The sequence below is a fragment of the Thamnophis elegans genome, chromosome 4 (assembly GCF_009769535.1).
Source record: "Thamnophis elegans isolate rThaEle1 chromosome 4, rThaEle1.pri, whole genome shotgun sequence".
Classification (NCBI taxonomy): domain Eukaryota; kingdom Metazoa; phylum Chordata; class Lepidosauria; order Squamata; family Colubridae; genus Thamnophis; species Thamnophis elegans.
In genome coordinates, this window is record NC_045544.1 from 56,176,111 (window position 1) to 56,192,891 (window position 16,781).

General features: G+C 37.6%; 1 protein-coding gene across 2 annotated transcripts in view; it reads left to right on the forward strand.

Annotated features, from left to right (window-relative positions):
- SCAF8 (SR-related CTD associated factor 8) overlaps positions 1–16,781 on the forward strand; it is a 107,367-nt gene that overhangs the window by 61,464 nt on the left and 29,122 nt on the right. The window contains exon 21 of one of the 2 annotated variants that reach the window (XM_032215643.1): positions 4,139–5,149. The exons of the other annotated variant lie outside the window; for it this stretch is intronic. The gene's annotated coding sequence lies outside the window, so the exon portion shown is untranslated. Of the gene's footprint in view, positions 1–4,138; positions 5,150–16,781 lie in introns of those variants that run through there. 2 annotated transcript variants of the gene reach the window in all.

Sequence of the window (16,781 nt, forward strand, 5' to 3'; positions counted from 1 at the left end):
AAAATAAACTCACTTGAGACTTTGTGACATCAGAGTTTACAGAAGCTTTTCAAGCCTAGATTTTTTACCTTTTTTCCAAAGGCATGATCTAAAAATAAATACTTTCTGCATACACCCTGTTTGGGCTTTAAAAATAACTTTTCATAATGAATAAATTAGAAAACTATCAATCCCTGTGCATATCTTCATCATTTAACAGAAGTCATGCTCTCTTAATAACCAGAAGTTAATTTGAAATATTGTCAGTTTTGCTTTTAAAGCATTTTGAGTGTCAGACTACCTGAATTTAAGTAGAAATGGTATGGTTATTTATATCATACAGATATTCATGTTTTTCTTTGCATATTTTATTTTAAGAAAGACTAAATTTTCATTGTATTCTCACTGTAAATGAATGAGTCCATTTGAAGCTTCAATTAATCTGGAACAACCAACTTTGTAGTTATTCTGACTTGCTATCAGGCAAAAAATGAGACAGAAATATCATTTTTCCTGGGGAAGGGAGATTTTAATCTCATAATTTACCCCACTTCAGTTCTTTTTCTCAGCATATTAGAAGCTGATCCAATCAGTTATTTATCTTCCCAATCCCCAATTGGTTCCTCTACTTCTCTTTAAAAAGTAACCCATTTTTGGTAGGTTAAAAAAGTATAAATCCTTGCTAGGCCATTTTTAATTTTTTAATGACCTTTTAATTTGAAGACTGGTACGTTTCTACATAGCCCAGTATGTATAATGATGTATTATTTTACGTCAATACCAGTACACATTTCGCATACTTATGCAACCAAATACTTTGCTCTCACTCTCTGCCTGACTTGATCCTTTAGATATTATTTTACTCCCACCTAGCTGAACTACTACACAAAGAAATCAATAAAAATGTGCAAGTTTTTTTTTTTTTTACTGTTGCAATGACAGTATGTGTATAAGTTCTTTTTGCTACAAATGAAGGATAGCAGCAAACTCTTTTGTTTGCTTTACAGTGAATTGCTAAGTGTTTTTTCTCTGGTCAGCGAATGTTTTTAGCTCTACTTCTCAGCTTTCAGTAGGTCTTGGAAACCCTGAAATTATTTTTATACGCCTTTCTTTTTGAATATTTTACATATTTACATATAGTATGTATCCAAGAATGCTGAAAGCATTGCTTTATTTTTAATAACTGTGTTTTGTTTTCAAGTTAACAGATACTTGACCACCCAAGATTTATCTTAGTGTTGAAGGAAGTAATATTTCATATCTGTTTTTAAATATTAACATTTTTATTCATTTGCATCAGCAAAAGGTATCTACTAATCTTCACACAGACCTTATAGGAGTGTTTACATTATAACCTACACCAGTGGTGGGTTTCAAAAAATTTTGAAACCTACTCTGTGGGTGTGGCCTCCTTTATGGGAGTGGCTTGCCGGCCATGTGACATGGTGGGAGTGGCTTGCCGGCCATTTGTTCTCTCTCTCTCCCTCTCTCCTTCCTTTTGTCTCTGTTCCTTTTTCCTTTTTTTCTTTCATCTCTCTCACTTTTTCTTTCTTTTTTCTTTTTTTATTTATTTATTTTCTTTTTTTTATTTATTTATTTCTTCCTTTCTCTATCTCTCTCTCTCTCTCTCTCTCTCTCTCTCTCTCTCTCTCTCTCTCTCTCTCTCTCTCTCTCTCTCTCTCTCTCTCTGTGTCAGTAGTGGGTTTCAAAAATTTTTGGAACCTCTTCTGTAGGTGTGGCCTGCTTTCCGGGTCCACTGGTGGAACCTCTTCTAACCGGTTCGGTAGATTTGACGAACCGGTTCTACCGAATAGGTGCGAACTGGTAGGAACCCACCTCTGACCTACACCATTAACTTCCTAAAGAAATGCTCTAGAAAATTATTACAATGCTTTGAATTGAAAGTGCAAGCTCCATCCCTTCACAATACACAGCTTTTGGACTCATCTCCAAGATATCAGTGAATGCTTGCTTTGGTATGTTAAGTAGGCTTAGAAAATTGCCATATGTTTAGCCAAATGTTCTTCCATCTAGACCAGTGGTTCCCAACGTGGGGCCCATGCCCCCCAGGGGGGCAGTTTGATTTTTAATGGAGACAATTTGAATCTCGTTTAAACTAAGTTAATGGCTCTTTAGGTTTCCTCCACATGAGTAGAGTTCACTTTTTGAATAAAGTAAGAATTATATGTCACGGGGGGGGGGGCATCAGGATTTTAAAAATGCTTGGGTGGGGCATGGCCAAAAAAAGGTTAGAACTAGATGGATCTAGACCTACATGTCATTATTGAAGCTGACCTGAAAGAATAGTTCTTTATGCAAATACTTTCTGAAAAAGCATTTTCAGTGCCAGTAAGCAGAATCAGAAATATACACATTTCAGTAAAGGAGAATATTTGTAGCTCAGGGTTGAAAGGAAGGGTCCTTGGTGCTCTCTGAGCTTGCTTGTTTTCTTGCAGATGTTTCATTACCCTAACTAGGTAACATCATCAGTGCTAGCAATGGGTAATGAAATGTCTGCAAGAAAAAAAGCAAGGTCAGAGAACATTAAGAATCCCTCATACACAAACATATGTATTTATTTGTATCTCGCTTTTATAATTTTTACAAATAAAGTGGCGAATACATCCAACACACCTTCCTCCTCTTATTTTCCCTACAACAACAGCCCTGTGAAGTGGCTTGGGCTGAGACAAGAGTGACTGGCCCAAGGTCATCCAGCTGGCTTTCATAGCTAAGACGGAACTAGAACTCAAGGTTTCCCCGGTTCTAGGCTGGTCCTTAAAACCAGATCCCAACAATATTTTTATGACAAAAAACTAACCAAAAATATGTGAAGCAACCTATACAGGATTTGGTTGGTTTTGTTTTTTTTAAAAGAGGGGGTAATTATGTTTTGTTCTTCATGTTGAAATATTTAAAGAAAAACTTTCTAGGTAGCCAAGACATTCATTTATTTCTATTTGCCCTATCACTACTTTGAACATAACTTTGTATTATAATACATCCAAGTTTGCAATTAAATTGTCTGCTCTTAGCAGAAATATTTTCTAACAGGGCCTCAAGCTGTCTCAGAAGCAATTTCACCGTGCTAAATTGCATTTGAAATATAATGACTGTAAAGTTTACCGATGAGCATCTCTCATGTTTACATTAAATATTCTCTGTCTGCTGAACTAGAATTCACCTTACCATAGTAAATGAAAAAAAAAGGAAAGAAAACTTTTTTAAAAATTATAACCAAAGGGGAAAAGTTTTAATTTTGGAAAAAATATCATGGGGGATTTTAAAATATATATACAATTTTAATTAAAATAAAATACTTAATTAAAATACAATAATTAAAATAAAGTACTTAAAATATTTATCACTTGCAAGAATATCTTGATCCTATTAGGTGTCATTGTTCAACACTTCAAATTCAGAAACAAAAAGGTACTTCAGGATGGGGAATGAATGCATTCTCTTAACTAAAAGTATTTTTCCTATAATTAAAAAGCAGCAATAGCTGTGCAAAACCAGGAACAGGTGTGATTGCCTTAGAGTTTCAAATAGGTGTTCTCATCTGACCCTCCCCCAGTAACCGAAGTACTGTGTGGTACCTCACACAAGCAACCCTTAATATTAACCAATCTGATGGCCTAAAAATGTAGTGCTGTTACATTATGTAATATATCACATTTTCTAGTTTAAAAAAGTATCAGGATTTGTACTAAGCATTCATTTGTTCCGCTCTTAATCATGCCGTGATTTTCCTACATTCACACCACCTCACGTAGATAAACATCTCATTGCAGATGGAGCACAGGTTTTTAAAATTACACTTTGTAGCATTATAAACTGAGAAGTTTATGTTGAAGTTGTCTTGTTAATTGCTATTCAGGTCTCATATGCTAAATAGCCTTTGATAAAAATGATAAAGTTTATTACAGTAATTCTTTATGGCCCAATCCATAAAACATTTATAAAATTTCTAATAGTTCACATCTTAGATGCAGGAAAGAGTTTTTATTTAATCCTTCATTTTCTATGTGTCGTCAATCAACCCTCTAAACATAGAAAAGACATTGTGTTAGAACCAAAAGATCTACCCTGTGGTAGCTGCCAGTGCAACAAACAACAAAAATGAAAGCTTTTATTTTTTCCTCCCCAAATTGTACAGATGAAAGCACAACTGCAATTCCTTCCACTTGAATGACAAGGTTTTTCTGCGTCTTGCCTGCTGCTGTTACCTAAACCCAGAAAGATCAAATGAGAAAGGAGAATGGTGAAAACTGGAGATTTTCCCTTGGGCAAATGGGAACACATTCTACTTATACCAAGGGATTTTTCTTCTGTATGCTGCAATCAGTTTTTCTCATTTATTCTGTGCGCTGATTTTTCTCTTTGAATAAACACTCAAGGCATTGATGGAGATTCTCAATCATCCAGGTCATGGTTGTCCCAAGGGTGTTTTTCAAAAGGCAACTGGACTTTCTTGTCCAGTTCATGAAAGCCTAGTTGGTTTTGGAAAAGCACCTTTGGGAAACGCTCGAGGCATTTACAGTTTGAAACAATACAGGTACACACAAATGCAGAATATAGAAAATATGTTAAAATGTAAATGAAAACACTGATAATGTATTTTTTACTATCAAAGGCCAAGCAAAAGAAAAGCATATTTGCAGATTTCTTAAAGCCAAATTCACCTCCGAGAGAGTACAATTTTATAACCCGGGAGAAACACAGCACAAAATTGTCTCCTGGCCTGTTCAACAGGCAAACCTCTGAAAGTGGGAGCACTTTCAGAAGTGCCCTTTGTACAGATATTTAAAGTATATGAAGGCAAGTTACTTCACATAGCTACAGCCTAAACGGTTTGAAGTTTTTTTTAAAGTGTAGTTTCTTCAACCACCTCTCTATACCATATCAGCTGTTCTCTACATTATGTATATTTTCAAATGATTCTGAACAAAATAGGATTTTGGGACACTTGGAAATTTTATTTTGCTGGATTGATATGAAGTCCTTCATTTGCACATCTCTTGAATGGTCATGATGTTAGCCATGGAGCGTGGATGTTCTTCATCTCATAAATCTTTGGTCTATACCTGTCAATTTTGGCTACTGGCCTTGGCCTTTACAATTACTAGCTATATTTCTAGTCAAATCACTTCTAATAAAATTGTCTTTACAAATAACTGAACTTGTTGTTTCTTATTGTGCCTCTCTGCATGCAAGTTAGCTGATGCAGTCACCAAACTGAATACCACTTCACAAGATTGGCATTTTTTCTTCTGTTCATAAACACAATAAAAGTACTTATAATGTATTTTTTAAGCCTCCACGTAGCTAGAACCCAATGATTCAAAGTAACGTTCTGCATATGCATTAGAAGTTTCCTGGTTCTGAAATGCCACTTTTGAAGTATAGGGGATTTTCTCCTGCCATACAGTGGGGCAAAAAAGTATTTAGTCAGCCACCAATTGTGCAAGTTCTCCCACTTAAAAAGATGAGAGAGGCATGTAATTGACATCATAGGTAGACCTCAACTATGAGAGACAAAATGAGAAAACAAATCCAGACAATCACATTGTCTGATTTGGAAAGATTTTTTTTTGCAAATTATGGTGGAAAATAAGTATTTCGCCAATATCAAACGTTCATCTCAATACTTTGTTATATATCCTTTGTTGGCAATGACAGAGGTCAAACGTTTTCTGTAAGTCTTCAAAGCTTGGCACACACTGTTGCTGGTATGTTGGCCCATTCCTCCATGCAGATCTCCTCTAGAGCAGTGATGTTTGGGGGCTGTCGCTGGGCAACACAGACTTTCAACTCCCTCCAAAGGTTTTCTATGGGGTTGAGATCTGGAGACTGGCTAGGCCACTCCAGGACCTTGAAATGCTTCTTACGAAGCCACTCCTTCGTTGCCCGGGTGGTGTGTTTGGGATCATTGTCATGCTGAAAGACCCAGCCACGTTTCATCTTCAATGCCCTTGCTGATGAAAGGAGGTTTGCACTCACAATCTCACGATACATGGCCCCATTCATTCTTTCCTATACACAGATCAATCGTCCTGGTCCCTTTGTAGAGAAACAGCTCCAAAGCATGATGTTGCCACCCCCATGCTTCACAGTAGGTATGGTGTTCTTTGGATGCAACTCAGCATTCTCTCTCCTCCAAACATGATGAGTTGTGCTTCTACCAAACAGTTCTACTTTAGTTTCATCTGACCATATGACATTCTCTCAATCCTCTTCTGAATCATCCAAATGCTCTCTAGCAAACTTCAGATGGGCCCGGACACATCTGGCACTGCAGAATCTGAGTCCCTGGCAGCATAGTGTGTTACTGATTGTAGCCTTTGTTACGTTGGTCCCAGCTCTCTGCAGGTCATTCACTAGGTCCCCCTGTGTGGTTCTGGGATTTTTGCTCACTGTTCTTATGATCATTTTGACCCCATGGGGTGATTGAGGGAGATTATCAGTGGTCTTGTATGTCTTCCATTTTCTAATTATTGCTCCCACAGTTGATTTCTTCACACCAAGCTGCTTGCCTATTGCAGATTCAGTCTTCCCAGCCTGGTGCAGGTCTACAATTTTGTTTCTGGTGTCCTTCGACAGCTCTTTGTCTTCACCATAGTAGAGTTTGGAGTGTGACTGTTTGAGGTTGTGAACAAGTATCAAAAAGGGGCCATTAATACAGGTAATGAGTGGAGGACAGAGGAGCCTCTTAAAGAAGAAGTTACAGGTCTGTGACAGCCAGAAATCTTGCTTGTTTGTAGGTGACCAAATACTTATTTTCCACCATAATTTGCAAATAAATTCTTTCCAAATCAGACAATGTGATTGTCTGGATTTGTTTTCTCATTTTGTCTCTCATAGTTGAGGTCTACCTATGATGTCAATTACAGGCCTCTCTCATCTTTTTAAGTGGGAGAACTTGCACAAGGTGGCTGACTAAATACTTTTTGCCCCACTGTATATAATAGCAACAAGAAAGAAAAAAACATTGACCAATTCAGATTCTGACCTAGAGCATAGAAACATAGGAAGTGACTTTAGAGTTGCTGGATTAACACATTACAGTAAGCCATTATGCTATTCGATTTTGGATTAGTATATAAGTAGCCATGATACATTAACTCAATCAATTGTGACTTATCCAATAAACCACTGTTGTGCTTACATGTGAATCCAGTATTGTTTATGCTTATTGACACGAGCTTTTCAGAACTTCAGTTAGAAGCTTTTTCATAATCTGCCAAGAACTGAGTCTGGGAACTTTCTCATAATGCATTGGTTTTACAGCTCTTCTCTACTATTTCAATTGATGCCAGTATTCTTGCTCTAAAATTATCTTATCTGTGGTTGACAAAGAATTTAGTAATATATTCATATATATTGGATCAGCAACATTTTCTGATGGTGAGTGACATCTATAGCAAGCTTATCAAAATGATGACACATGGGCAGTGTTATCACATAAATGACATCCTTATGTACTTGTGTCTCAGTTTTTAATGCATATAACTAAGTTGTCGCATACACAAGATGACATCAAATATATGTTGTCATTCTACCCATGTAGATGTCCATACTCATAGGTTCTACTATGCAGTCGTCAAAGATTGCACAATTGCAAAACATAGAAAAATTCTATTTTAAATAGGTGAAATCCTATGAAATCATCTTCAAGAATTTCAAAATATCAAAAATGTGAGAGTGTTTCTCAAATCACATGAAATCTCATATAAGAAGATTTTAAGGAGTTGGTTATCTTGCAATATTTTGGCCATTTTTTTAAAAAAGATATGCATCTTTTAAGTATAAGGTGCAGCATTGCTGATTTCCTGATAAACATATTTTTGTATTAGATGATTATGTAATTGTGCTGAAACTAAGGTGGATTTAATAACCTTTTTACATTGAAATATTCATTATTTCTCCTAACTTCAGCTGTAAATTAATCATTTCAATATGTAATACAAACTGATATTGAAATGCTTACCATATTCTAAGGAATATTTTTGCCACCACAAATGTTCACCTGAAAAAATGAGTATTAACTCAATACTACTATCAATGCAAATTAATCACTATAATTTTAAGACAAATTCTCAAGAGAAAAAATAGGTACTCTTGTCTTTTCCCCTGAAATGAAGACATTTTGACATCTAAAACTTTGTATTATTAAGCGGCATTAGTTATTGAAATCCTCTAAGCATTACATAAGGCCACAACTAAGGTACATCAACTAAAATGGATAGCAACAGTTTCCATATCCTGTATTTGCCACAGAAAGATATCCAGATCCTAAATCTTTTTCAGGGGTAGTGCATACCTATCCATACCTCCATCAACATTGATGTTAATGGAGAACCTCAGTGAACAAACCGTACTGCTGTCTTGTTTGTGTTCAGCTTCAACCTGTTTCCCATACGGACCTAGACAGGCTCCAGACACTGGGACAAGATGTTGGCATCACCTGTCCTATAGGGTAGCACTGTGCAGTTAGGTATTATCAGCGTAATAATGATACCCCATCCTAAACTGTCAGATGACCTCATTCAGTGGCTTCATAATAGATATTAAAAACAGGGGACAGAAGATTGATTTTTGGAATTCTGCAAAATAGGTCCACCAAGCCAAACTTTGTTTCCTACCTCAGCTGCCGGAACCAACGTAGTGCCTCCATTCTCTAATCCCAGAAGGCATTCCAACTATGTATTATTGTATATGACATCAAAAACTGATGAAGTGTATATAGAGACCAGGAGAGGTGCATTTTCCCCATCCAAATCTTGAATGAGGTGAAACAAACAATTATGTCTCTAACCAATACCCAATTCTGTTCATGTAGAATCTATTGGAATTGATCTACTACCGCCATTTCAACAGCGTTGAATGTTATAAATGCCCATGCACAATATTTTTGTTGTAGGTTATTTCCTTGGAAATAACTCCCATTGAGTTGGGTGAAGCTTTCAGCGTAGTGGTTTATAGTAGTGGTATAATAGTGGTATTTTAAGATACCAAATATTTGCCATTTTTAAAAAAGGAGGTGCATTATGTACCTGTTATTTCCAAAACTAGTCTATTTAAAGCAGCTTTTGTCATATGAGCATCTTGAAAATACACAGACTTCAGCTTCCTGAATTTCCAAACAGCATGGTTATTGCTGAATTCTAACAGTTAAAATTAACATGTTAGCTTGCTTATTTGCTTTGTTTACTTATTTCACAGTTTTTTGTAACCTGCCCCCATACATAGACTCTAGGTAATGTAGAAGAGTAAAAGCAAGACAATCAATAGAAATTCCTCAGATTCTCCTGAGAAATAAACATTCTGGTTAAGTACACAGTGGAATAATGTTGCTTTAAAAGCTTTATGAAGCTTATGGTACACATATAGAAGGCCTACCAACTGGTATTTCTGCCTCTTGTCACATTACGGACTGTAAGCAGGTTTCCTTGACGCTGGATTAATAATATGAGGTGTTTGTAAGTACAATTCAAATATGTTAGTTGTTTGTTTCTTAAATGTGGACATGGCATACTTTGGAACAGCCTATCAGATGGTACTAGATAGCAAAAACCCAAATTCTCTGCAGATCTAAATGTTATCTGGATTTTTGCAATCAAAATATAACAGCCCTAACCTTCCTCAAATTAAGGAAAGGTTATGGAAGGTAGTTTGAGGTACTAATCCAATCGTGTCATCCTTAGTTCTCTGTTGTCCCTTACCTTTTTCAATGTAGTGGGCTCAAGATGTTTTGGACAAAAACTCCAGACTTTTTCAGGAAATATAGGAACATCTCTCTTCTCTACATAAAAACACACAATGAGATCTTCTACATCAGGCTGATGGCTTAATAATAACAGAATAACAGAGTTGGAAGAGACCTTGGGGGTCATCTACTCCAACCCCTTACTCAAATAGGAAACCTTACACCATTCCAGACAACTGGCTGTCCAGTCTCTTCTTAAAACCTCCAGCGATGGAGTACCCACAGTTTCTGAAGGCAAGCCTTTCCACTAATTAATTGTTCTCACTGTTAGGAAATTTCTCCTTACCTCTAGGTTGCTTCTTTCCTTGATTAGTTTCCATACATTATTTCTTGTCTTGCTTCTGTGCTTTGAAAAATAAGTTGAGTTCCTCTTCTTTGTGACAGCCCCTCAAATACTGGAATACTGCTATCATATCATCCCTAGTCCTTTTCACTAGACTAGACATACTCAATTCCTGCAACCGTTCTTCATGTTTTAGCTTTCAACCCTCTAATCATCTTTGTTACCCTTTTTTGCATCCTTTCCAGTACCCAAGTAGTTAATTATTTTGTGGACTACAATAATAAATTAGATAAGTTCAGGAAGCTTATATGAACAGGAGGATAATAACCTTCTGTTGTGCTTTTTTTAGTAACTAGTTTTGTTTTCTGTGATTCTGCAGCAAATAATCAGCCAATGATAACATGATCTTCCATAAATTTCTCCAACTCTTTTTTAAAGCTATAATTAAAATGCACCATGCCACAGCATCAATGCGCTCAACAGCTTAATTGTATTGTGCGATCAATTACTTTATTGGTCCTGAATGTCCTTCATTGTGTTTGATGAGTGACTAGTTCTAGCTCTATACAATCTACATTATGTGTGAGCTTATATACCTCTGTTATCTTCCCTTGCCCACTCTTAGTCCAATCTAAAAAACTCTAGGAACTGTAGTATTTCCTTGCAGAGGAAATCCTCCTGCTCCTATGTGCTAATATTTTTAGTTCCTTTTTTACTTGCACTTTTCCCAGCTCTTAAAATTCTTTTCAGATGCATGCAATACTCCCAAGCGCAGTTTCTGTTACTGTTACTATAATACTGTTATTTCCAATTGTTTTCCTAATAGCATGGAATTTATTATTTTTTTGTTTTATATGGGTACACACTGGATTTTTATTTTCATTGAGCTGTCTGTCCTTCATGACTTCATAATTTCTCCTGATCAATTACTACTAATTAACTCCTGATAACTTTAGTTCCAATTAATGTGATAAGCTCATTTTTTGTGCTAACGTGCCTTAATTGTAGGTCCTTCCATTTTACTAAAATTACCGTTTAGTGTTACATTAACCTGTTTTGGAAATCCTTTTGGAGACTTCTTTAATTTTCTTTCAATTTTAATATCCTAAGTAGTTTGGTACCATTGGCAAATTTGGCTATCTGATATAATAGTATGGAAATTCCCCTTACTCTAGACCTCATTAATTTCCTATATCTTGTGCAAATAATATCATCCTAGGATCTTATACAGCAATGCTAAAATTTTACTATCCTTGCCATTAGTCATTTAGAAATATTTTATTTTTTAGAGATTCATGGGCAATATTTTGGAGAGATCTAATGCCCATAGGTATAATGCCCTTGACTTTCCTTAACATTTATTATTCATTTGTTATTTTTACAAGCTGAACCCTAGAATTCTTTTCCAAACAAATTACCCCAAATGCCACATCTATATTTTGGAAAATTCTTGTAAGATTTTGTTATTACTTCCATTCATTTTAACAGTGAAAAAATAGGAAGCAAAAAAGAATTAAATTACATCATTGAAAGGTTTTAGATTATGTGCTTTTATTATCCGCCAGTATTTGAGTTAAAGGAAAAGTCAGAAATCCAAAATAAATAGAATTAAAAGTTGACTGATAGAACCAAAACTTTTGTAGAACTTAAATCCTTCATTTACCTTAAATGTATGTTTTTATTTATTTGTCATTACTGATAACTTGCACAGTTATTACAAAATACTAGTTGTATTTTGTGTTTTTGTATTGAAACATAGACTTTCTATGTTTACCAAGAAATTTTTCCTAGTATTTAGTAGGCATGACATTGTAAAGTTAAGTATACATACTTAATATAGTATATATCAGCTAGTAATCTTTCTAGGATATAGGCAAATTAAGAATTGTGGAAAAGCATTCCTCATACCATTCAAAACTAACTGCTCACTTTTGCATGGGGATGTGATAGTGATAAATTTGGGGCACATATTTATTTTCTTTACATTTATATAAATAATTTTATTTGCACATGATTTTCTTCTCCATTCCCTATGTATTTTGCCTACTTTCTCCCTGTTTACTCATCTCTCAATCATCTTTTTTCTGCGTGTTCTACTCCATCCATCCTAGCCTCACACAACTGTACTTCTTGCAGGCCGCCTATCCTAGTGTAGATATAATCCTGTTATTTACTTCCCAGCTACTTTCTTTAATAAATGGGTCATCTAGGAGACTATATATTGCAGTCTCCTAGCATCTTTAGTTGAAGTACCTTTGGGCCGAGATATTCTTTGAGAAATAAGTGTGAAGCTAGAAGTGAGTATTTTCGTTTGAAATGACTCCAGCCGTCTTGGGAGATTTTTTAAATAATAAATTATTAGAAAGAATTGGATCCTTGGCATATAGTGAAAGAGATGTTTGATTATGTATTATTGCTTATAGGTCTACACTGCTAATCCCTACCATAAAATACTATATATGTAGATAAACTAGCACAAGTATATATCATAGTAGATGAAATCTTGCAATGTGTAAGAAGTCAATTTTAATCTAAAAATTGACCGCACAACATCTCTGTAAAGTTCTAGAATCTTTTTATATTAACTTATTGGTTCCACCACAAAACCGCGCTCGACTAAACCGCATCGCTGACGTCATCAAAAGGGCGACAACAGCGCGGAGACAGAAGCACGCTGTAAACCCTAAACCTAAAATTAACCCCTAAACCTAACCCCCCTAATCCTAATCCTAAACCTAACCCTTAACCTAACCCTTAACCTAACCCTAACCCTAACCCTTAACCTAACCCTAACCCTAACCCTAAACCTAAACCTAACCCTAAACCTAACCCTTACCTTAAGTTGAATCGGCTTGCTTTCAAAGCGCTATTTAAAGCGCCCTTCTTTCTCCGCGCTGGCTGTTGTCGCCCTGTTGATGACGTCAGCGACGCGGTTTAATCAGGCGCGGTTTAGTCGAGCGCGGTTTTGACGAGTCACGCAACTTATTAGTTGCATATTTTGAGACTTATTAAAATGTAGAAAAACAAAAGCGCTACACAGTATTATATAGATAGTCCTTAACTTATAACCACAATTAGAACTTCCATTGGTAAGCAATTCTACCATTAAGTGAGAAGTGCCCACTTTTATAACCTTTTTTGTTGCAGTTGTTAAGCAAATAACACTGTCAGTAAACGAATCTGGCTTCCCCAATTGATTTTGCTTCTCAAAAAGCCCCTGAGACAATTGCAAATGACAATCAAATCCTGGACACTGCAACCTCATAACTACATGTCAGTTGCCAAGTAGCCAAATTTTGATCACATGGCTGCAAGAATACTAAGGTGGTAATAAGTGAGAGGGGGACCAATCATAATTCTTTTTTTTTTTCAGCATTAAATGAATGGTCATCAGTTGAGGACTTCCTGTACTGAACTTCTAACTATTCTTAAACCCAGATAGTCATTAGAGTACCGTAATTAGGACTCTTTATTCCTTAATCAGACCTGTTTTTAATTCCTTTAATATGTAATCTTAACATAGATGTGACAAAAAGATCCTCCCATAGTCTCTTATTCCAAAGGTGGTGAGTTAATTTGCATTGTGATATGAAGGTGCAGAAAGTGAAAATATTTGAATCTTAAAAGATAGAAATTCAGGCCTTCCTAAATGTGGATTCCTAAAGCTTTTGAAGTTTTATTTATTTATTGCTGGGTTCTTTTTTTTCTCAAGCCCTTACATATGTCAGGGCCATACGTTCTTTATGCTTTGCATTTTGTATTTTACTCACCACTCTTACCTTATTACTAAAAACTGAGAATTTGGAACCCACACCCAATATGGTAACATTATCCATTTTGGGGTACAGATATTTTAAAAATATTTTAAAAGTGCAACATTTTTGCATTAAATTAAAACTTGAGATTTAATCTGTAAATTAAGAAAGCCTTGATATCTGAGCTCTCAGCTCTTTGACCCTGCTTTCACCTCAGCTCCTGAGAGTTGTGCGCAATGACTTGGAATATCTAAGAGTTGTCATCTATGTGGACTTTTGTTTGATAATTGAACAGATTGTAAGAATTAATTATAGTAGCTTAATACAAGGAAATCTGTTTCATGACTAAATGCCATTTGTCACATGTTTCCTCACTGTATAAATAACTACAGGAAAAGTTGCAAGCGTACATGTTTGTACACACCCACATATACACAGTTGCTTGATTAAAGCATCTGGTTGGCGTTTCATCTGAAAGGAATTATTATTATTATTCCCTGTCCTCTGACAAATGACTAATTGCAAGACTGATTTAACTATTTGAGATACTTACCGGGTTTTTTCCATCTTCTTGCCAAGATTCTGAAGTACATCCAAATAAGAGACAAAAAGATATAGAAGAAAAGAAGCAAGAATTAAAACAACAACTATTGTGCAAAGGCAAGGACATGAGGGATAGCATTTGGGTCCCTTGACAGCATTTTTAAAATAAATATTGTATAGGTAATATCAGTTTAGTCACCTCTGGCTTCCGTATGATCACTTACAGCTCATGAATAAGTAGGACAGCAAGAACACATATTGCATAAAGATAAAATGTGCATGCTATTTATTTTTATTGCTTAGCTTAAAGCTACTTTAACTTACTCCTAGCTGAAAAACAATAGTGACTTGTTCTGACCCCCCCCCCTTCTTTGTTCAGAACGTAAGCCAAAAGCCACGTAACTCAAAAGGTTTCTTTTAATCAGTCCAAGCTCTTGTTGGCTGCAAGCCCAAATAAATAAAGATAATAGATCTGGCAAAAGTCCTATAACTCACAAAACATTGCAAGCCATTTATCCAAGTTAGTTTCTCTCGATGTGTGAACGTGAACAAGAACAATCACTAGAACAGGAACGGAATGTTGACTTCAGGGGAACGAATGATGCCGTGGGGACCACCACGCACAATCTCCTACAGCCACCTCCGGCACCGCATGGCAAGACCCATCTGCTGCCCTTCGGTGATCCTTCCTCGCTCAGCGCAGATAGCAGCACCCCACCTGGTGGACCACCGGAATCCCAGAGGCGAAGTCCTGTGCTGCGGGGACTGGGGTCGGCAAGGGCTGCAATAATCTTGGAGAAGCCCTCCTCGCAGACCTGGACTTTTGACACTGGACACACAACACCACGCACTTCCGCATGTCATTTCGTAAGCGGGGCCACCAAAATGTATGAGAGACCAGGTGCAATGTCCAGAAAAACCCACAATTTCTCGCTGCAGGAGCATCATGAAACTGAGAGAGCACCCGTCTACGGATGGGCCCTGCGGGAACATAGAGCTGGTCCCAATACTTCAAAAGATCCCCCTCAAAAGTCCATGGGGAAGCTGACCCTACTTCCACCTTTCATTGCTCCACCCATTCATCACCCCGCTGCACATCCCGTATCAGAGACCATATGCTCACGGGATGATGAACTGCAGCGCAGGATGCGACGGGTAGAACATTCAGGGGTGGAAGCGAGTCCGCAGGGTCAGAGTTCTCCGGTTTCCTAGACAGGGCATCCGCCCTTTGATTCCACACACCATGGATGCACGTTACTTTGTGCGAGCGGGGTACCAGAGTCGCACAAACGTGCTGGTTTCCTGACACGATAGTTCGTTGCTGAGGGAAGGCCGCAGGCCGCTCAACCCTCCTACTCTTCTTGGGGCAACTCCCAGCCAGGTGTCCAGGATCCCCACAGTAAAAACACAACCCCTCAGCACGTCGTCTGTCCATCTCTGTGCGTGACACTCGGGGTCTGACAGCACCCAACTCCATGGGCTCCTCCCATTCAACTGCAGTCTCTTGATAAACCGGCACGCTAGTGGTCTTCTGGGATGCACGGCGAGGCCTCCGCCTCTGCAGCCGGGCATCTATCCGGAGGCACAAGTGAACCAAGGCCTGTCCACCCTCGCTAGTTCATCCTGTAAGTCATCAGACAGGCTGTCTTGAAAAGTGCCCATGAGAGCTGGTTCATTCAACGCTGAATCCTGGCTACGCAGCCGGAATTTACTCACATAATTTTGTAATGAACCACTCCCCGGCTGCAGTAACTTAAGACGTCTGGTTGTTGTTTTCCCCTTAATGGGATCCTCAAACATCCGCCTAAAATACTGACAAAAACCCTGGAAGCCATCCAACAAAGGGCTAGGCTGAGTTAACAAGGGTGTAGCCCAACGGGCAGCTGTGCCTGAGAGCAAACTAATAATAAATCCCACCTCCATCCGGTCAGTGGGAAAGTCCTCCACTCTCAAACTCAGGAACAGCTGGCATTGTCCCAGAAACACTGCAAACATGGCTTGCAGTGGTTCATCAAACTTATCTGGCATAACCATTGGGCACTTCCTCCGTGGCTGGGGGGGGGCAGGTCTCTGCAGCTGAGAAACTTGACCACCCAATACTGCAATCTGCTGAATCAGCTGGGCATTCTCAGCATAGAGCTGCTCATTGTAAACAGAATGAAGGTTTGTCTGGGCAGAAGTCAATCTGTTCTGACCCCCCCTTCTCCGTTCAGGAACATAAGCCAAAAGCCACATAACTCAAAAGGTTTCTTTTAATCAGTCCAAGCTCTTGTTGGCTGCAAGCCCAAATAAACAAAGATAATAGCTCTGGAATAAGTTCTATAACTCACAAAACACTGCAAGCCACTTATCCAAGTTAGCTTCTCTCGATGTGTGAATGCGAACAAGAACAATCACTTGAACAGGAACGGAACGTTGACTTCTGCAACCAGGCTGTGGCACCAGCAGTCTC